Here is a 7,375-nt window from a genome sequence, read left to right on the forward strand (position 1 = left end):
ATATATATATATATATATATATATATATATATATATATATATATATATGTATGTATGTATGTATGTATGTATGTATGTATGTATGTATGTATGTATGTATGTATATTATGTAATCGATCAAGGTAAGTGAGAGTTAATGGATGCGATCATCAACAACAAATTTGTGGGTGTCTCTGAAAAGAGGGATTAAAGTAGACTGCATCTGTCGTTTTCGTGAGTCACTGCAGCGACGATTTTCGTTTCGCTTCGATGCATATTGTGTTTTTAACACAAGTCTATGAAGAGATTTTATCTCAGGCAGTTCCACACCGCCATGCTTTCTAACGGTGTGAGTACTTTTGTATGATACCTAAATGGCGATATTATTGTTGTTGTTGTTGTTGTTATTAGTGAGGTTACGGCGAACAGCAGTTATTACATGTAAGATGGCTGTCTTAAGGATGCACGTTGGATAATATAGTCCTGGATTCCTTGCACAGAGCTACATATGAGAAAAACGGGACGGTCACAGCTGATGTGTTCAATCGAGGGTAATCTAGGGATTAACAATAATAACAACGCTTCGATACATTTACTAAGCCTCACCCATAACACAAAACCCTACTGCACTATATTTACAGTACACCAGACATAACTACATCTGGTCACGGTTAGAACGCCTTTGCTCAAAGGTGTACTCTTATAGGATTCACATGGAGTTAAACAACTCCCCACTCCAACGATGAACTTCTCAGCACTACACAACATTTTACTGGCATACTACAATGCACTACACCCCTTACCACAACACCTATCACCTCACGACCACAACTACCACCACCACCACCACCACCACCACTACCACCACCACCACCACCACACCACCATCACCACCACCACCACACCACCATCACCACACTTCACTACATCTTTAAACACCAGACACATTAACAGTTAAGATGAATATTATTCACTGTCGAAATGGCTGTCGGAAATTACCGAACATTGCTTGGTTATTTATCAAAGAATTAGTTGAAACAACATCCTGATAGTGTCTGAGAGTTGGTGCCAGCCATATATATTTTTGTCATGAAGCCAGTTTGTCTTTACCACTCTCTCTTTACCCTTCTCTCTTACACTTCCCTTCATCCCGAACCACCTCACCCGAGTTAAATCCATCATTACAACTGTGATGCATGGAGTCACTTGTTTTGTCACATCTGACTTCTTTCTCAGTAGTAAACATCGCAGACTGAATTATGTTGGTGTGCGATGAGGAGAAGGTATGTTCTACACAAGAGACAGGGTCCTTAATTAGAGAGTAAACAGGGATATCAAGTCTTTCTTTCTAATAAAGGTATTTGGCGAGGAAACATTACATAAGCCGATCTTGTGAATTCGTGTCTTGAAATAAATTTTGTTGAATCTCAGGAGGATCATTATATCAATAATAGACACACGCATTAGTTCTCTTTCACTTCTTCATTATTCTTCAATTGGTTAACTATTTAACTAGTTGACTAAGCGATTGTTTGGATAATCATTCAGTTAATCAATCGATCAGTTATATTTGCCAAAGTTCCGCTACTGTAAAGTCAGACAGTCAGTCGTTGCAGTCAGTCAGTAGTAGCAGAGTCGTTGTACGAGTTCTCAGTTGGAGTCAGTGTCAGTTAGGTGATATATACGAGCTCAAGTTACTGTCAAGGTAGACGTTTCAAAGTCGTTGTCTTGCGGAACTATCAGCGATAGCACGATAGACAAATCAAAGATAATAAGACGCGAAATACCACCACAACATAATAGTGGCGGCAAGAATATTACAGTGCCGACGACAACGTACAGATGGACGAGAATCCACATTATACCAAATAATTTTTCACGTGGAGAAATTAAAAACTCCACATTTTTATTGAATATAATTTACGAAAAGTCGGTAAAATCATGGAAACTTTGTTGGCAACAACAACAACAACTCAAAGAACAAGAAGAACAACAACAAACGTTACAGTAACAAATACTACAATGAATGAAGTTGGTAACAAAACCAGAAAATACGATTTCGCGAGACCAAGTAGCAAATTCAATAAATGAATTTAAATATGATCCGGAAGAAGGAGTCACCTTTGAGGCATATCACCGAAGACTTGAACAAATTTTTGAAAAAGAATGCCAAGACTGGACGGACGAAATGAAAACGCGTCTAATTCCGAGGAAAACGGCGACGATAGAGCATGAGAAATACTGTAACTTTATATTGCCTAAAAATGTTTCTGGCATAAATTTCACGGACACAGTTGACATTTTATGTAGGATATTTAGTGAAAAAACATCGTTGTTCAACACGCGTTGGAAGTGTTTAAAAACTGAGAAAAAGCGATGACGAAGACTTTACCACATATGCGGGTAGAGTGAACTGAGAGTGCGAGAGATTTGGATTAGATAGACTAACTTCAGACTCATTCAAGTGCCTGATTTTTGCTCAGGGACTTACTGCCAAAAAGGACGCAGAAGTTAGAACGAAAATTCTCGTAAAGCTGGAAATAGACCAAGATATAACTCTCTAGAAACTATCACAAAAGTGCGATATGATATTAAAAGTGAGGCACGACACAAGAAATCCAACGCAGAGATTGTTTACAGATAAAACCAGCGTGGAAGAGTCGGAAGACGAATAACGTGTTTCACAAAAAAACAGGTATACTTCGGGTGATAAACCCATGTACGGCATGTAGTGGCAGGTACCTAAGAAAAGAGTGTCCGTTCAAAAAAGCGAAGTGTTTTCGTTGTGGGAACACGGGGCACATTAAATCGCACTGCAGAACTAAGATAACGAAAAATTGAACCAAACGAGAGAAAAAAAAGTTTGTCATCAGAGAAAAAAATATAAATAATTTGTCATTAGAGAAAAAAGTTTGTACAACGAAGACGGTGAGAATCAAGGTGAGAATCAAAGCCACTAGTGTCAAAATGCAATTAGACACGGGTAGTGACATCACAATTATAAATGAAGAAACATGGCGACAAATCGGTAAGCCGAAATTATTTAAATCAAATAAAGTGGCATATGGTGTTACAGGAAAGAAATTATATTTCATCGGCGAATGTATTTGCAATGTAACATTTCGAGGTGAAACGAAAAGGACAATCATTTATTTGTTGAGAAAAATCACTAAACCTATTTGGCACAGAATGCATGGAGTTATTTAAAATGTGGGATACCCCTATTAGTGTTCTCTGTGAAAATGCAGTTGGCACGGTTAAAAGTTCGAATGAAGTCGAGCAACTGAGACAAAACATTAAAAAATTGTTTCCAAATGTTTTTTTTTTTTTTTTTTTTTGGAAGGATTAGGCTGTTGTACTAAAACAAAAGCGAGGATCGCAGTAAAAGAAAAGGCAACACCTGTTTTTAGGCTCCAACGGAACGTACCGTTTGTGGCGTTGGACCAGGTCAATAAAGAGATAGAAAGACTAGACAGTCTAGCTATAATTGAGAAAGTCGGCCATTCAGACTGGGCAGCTCCGACGATTTATGTACAGAATAAAAAATAATAAACTAAGAGTATGTGCAGACTTTTCAACCAGATTAAATGACTCCATTACCAAGCCCAGAAAAAGTGCTATAAATGAAGGAAAAATTTTCTCGAAGTTAGACCTCTCGGAGGCCTATCTACAGATACAGGTAGAGAAAGATTGCGCTCACTTTTACACACTGTGGATTGTATAAATTCAAGCGGCTTCCTTTTGGAGTAAAAGTGACACCTGCCATATTTCAACAAGTGATGGACGCAATGTTAAATGATTGAGACTTCGCTATCGCTTATCTCGATGATATTTTGATAAAGAGCGAGTGAGTAGAGCAACACTTCGAATATATTAAAAATGTATTCGAAAAATTAAATGGATACGGGTTTAGACTAACAGAGGAAAAGTGTGAAATTTTGATGGAAAAAAATAAAATATTTGGGTCAAGTAATCGACGAATGGGGACGAAAGCCAGACCCATCAAGAGCAACGGCAATACAGAATATACCGTCCCCAACAACGTCAAATTGTTATAAGCATTTTTAGGTTTGGTAAACTGCTATCAAATATATATCCTGAACACACACAACACAAGGGCTCCACTAAACGAACTGTTAAAAAGGATGCCAAATGGTTTTGGTCAGAAAATTGCCAGAAGGCATTTGAGGAACTAAAAAGCATGTTAACTTCAGGCTTGTCGCTTACACACTTCGATCCGAAGTTGGAAACTAGACTAGTAACAGATACTAGTGAGTACGAGGTAGGTGCCGTACTCCTGTACAAATGTGAAGATGGCAGCCAAAAGGCCATAGCTCACGCGTCAAGGACGCTATTGCTAGCAGAAAAAAATTATAGCTAAATTGAAAAAAGAGGCGTTGATGATTATATTTGGCATAAAAATGTTCCACAGGTTTATATATGGTAGACGGTTTAGACTACAAACAGTTCATCGCCCGTTGCTAACGATTCATGGAACCAAGAAAGGAATCCCAGTACATACAGTAAACAAGCTGCAAGGATGGGGCACCATACTACTAAACTACGACTACGCAATAGAATATTTACCTTCGAAAAAGGTAGGACAGACTGACGGCCTCTCCAGGTTAATACCCAGAAATGGCGAACCATTCGAGGACACAGTAATAACAGCTCTAAGAGCCGAAGAAGAAATTAAACACATAATGTGGAACATTATACGAGAGTTACCAATAACTCTGGAGGAGATAAAGTGACACGCATCAAAAGATAAGTTAATTAATGAAACAAAAAAAATTCTGTGGTCAACGAAAGAAAACAAAAATATTCGGTAAGAAAAAAAACAACGTGACGTAAACATATATTCAACATGCGACGACGTACTCGTGTATGGCCAAAGGGTTGTGATACTCTGCAAAAAATAATGTTGAAAGAATTCCATATTGGACATCCGCGGATCGCAAGGATGAAAGCGCTTATGCATAGTTATGTGTATTGGCCGAAGATCGACTAGGAAGTCGAAAACGTAGTAAAAGGCTGCAGCGAAATTGCCTACTCAAAAATGGGAGGCTTGGCTAGAAGTAAAATGTCCATGGTCAAGACTACATATCGATTTTGCGGGTCATTTAATGGTTATTACTACTTAGTAGTAGTTGGCAGTTTTACAAAATGGCTCGAAATTGTTAAGTGCAAAAGACCAATTGTCTGAATTGTAATAAATTTTTTGCACGAATTAGGAGGGGTGAATAAAGTAAAATAAAATCACTTGCTTTCTAAAGAAAAGAAAAACAACTAAACGGGGAGATGTTGTAGAGAAAATGGTACACTTCTGTCCACGGTACACTCAGCCACTATAAATTCAGACAGTCAGTCATTGTAGGAGGTCAGTAGTAGCAGAGTCGGAATACCGCCAGAACATAATAGTGGCGACAAGAATATTACAGTGCAGACGACAACATACAAATGGACGAGGATCCACATTATAACAAATAATAATAATAATAATAATAATAATCAAGCTGAAGTGCATGCATGGTGCAGACTGAATAATGAACGGGAAAACATTCAACCTATTGATAGAGACACCTTGAACATGATGTTGTTATAGGCTACTTAGAACCTGAAGTTGTAAATGTTCGAACTAAAAGTGAAGTAACAGGAAGAATGAACCCGATGATGCAATGGCTGACGCATTCGCCGAAACCAAAAGAGAGAAAATATTTGTGGCAAAAAAACGATGTCCTGAGACAGCTAGGCATCTCTAAACATTTAGAAATGAATGAGAGAGATCAACAACCAAAGTTTCAGAAGACCAAATCAAATCACTGAACGATCAGAATATGTGACTATGCCCTGAAACAGCTTCTTAACCTCATTAGACCATCTTATATACACATCAGCTATTGTTGCCACAAAGAAAATAGGGTCATTATAAAGAAAAAGGCTCCCCCAAAAAATCACACGAACATCCAAGGTGGAAAGAGCGCTTAAATAAGGAACTCGAGAGCTTTTGACGGGAATTATTGATCTTGGTTGAATTCTCCAAAAGAAACAATATAAAAACGAGAAGGGCTAGAAAGATAAAGCGGAAATACAATCTGATAAACATAAATGAAGTTCTGAGAACAAAAAAGATGGTTAAGCAAAAAAATGCAGGTTAAGGTCCCACGCTTACGCAGGAATGAAAAGAGAATCAAACTTTACAAACAAAATAAGATATTTAAAACTGATGCTAAGAAATTCTACAGAGTTAGGGAAACAGTCGATCTTTCCCTCATTCCCTTGTCCCGCGAGCTGAGTAGAGTAAATTACGGTCATAAAATGGCAGATTATCTCATTCTTGCTCTATATGGATGATTTGAAATTATATGCAAAAGATGACAAGGATCTGAAAGGGCTACTGGTAACTGTGAAAAAATTCAGTGGTGACATCAATATGGAATTTGGCCTTGACAAGTGTGCAAAAGCTTCGTTAAAACGTGGTAAACTGGCAGTTAATACCATGACCCAACTTGATCATGATACATCTATCGAGGACCTGGACCAAGAAGGTTTTTTTATAAGTATCTTGGGGTACACGAAGGGAAAGAATTCAATACGGATCAATGAAAGAGATCAGGAAATAGTATTATAGCCGTGTCAGAATGGTCCTGAATACTGAGCTGAACTCACAGAATAGAATTGCAGCTATAAACTTCCTGGCGGTACTAGTTGTCTAGTATAGCCTTAATGTCATCAATTGAAATCTGAGTGAACTCCAGCGTATGGAAATAAAGACCAGGAAACTGTTGACACTAAACAGGAGACATCACCCAAAATCAGACGTCCACAGGCTCTACCCACCATGAAAGGAAGGCGGTAGAGGCCTCATCCAACTTGAAACATCCTATAAAATGACCACAATAGGACTCCAAGTGTACATCGAAAGTAACACCGACTGAATGATACAGCTGGTAAGGCAACACGAACTGAGTAAGAAACTGCACTCAATCTTAAAGGAAGCATATAAATACAGACGAGAGGTTAACCTCATTGATTATGATGATGATAAAGAGGACATACCATCCACTAAAGCAGCAAAAAGTGTAAAGCAAAAGCCAAACAGTAAAACTTGAAGGTAATATTGAGACTGCGGCAAGAAAAAAACATTTAATGGGCAATACCCCAAACGAGATGGGGAAACTGATGTATCTATGAGAAGAACCCATCGGTGGCAGCGGAGTGGTGGTTTGAAAGCCGAAACAGAAGGATTTATTCTAGCGGCACAAGATCAGAGTCTCCAGACTCGAAACTATCAAGCTAATACCACACACAATGAGGTAGACACAGAATATAGACTCTGCAATGACAAACTTGAGAGTATTGGCCACATTGTTGCCGGTTGCTCAGTCCTTGCCCC

The sequence above is a fragment of the Octopus bimaculoides genome, chromosome 2, assembly GCF_001194135.2.
Source record: "Octopus bimaculoides isolate UCB-OBI-ISO-001 chromosome 2, ASM119413v2, whole genome shotgun sequence".
NCBI classification, from domain to species: Eukaryota; Metazoa; Mollusca; class Cephalopoda; order Octopoda; family Octopodidae; genus Octopus; species Octopus bimaculoides.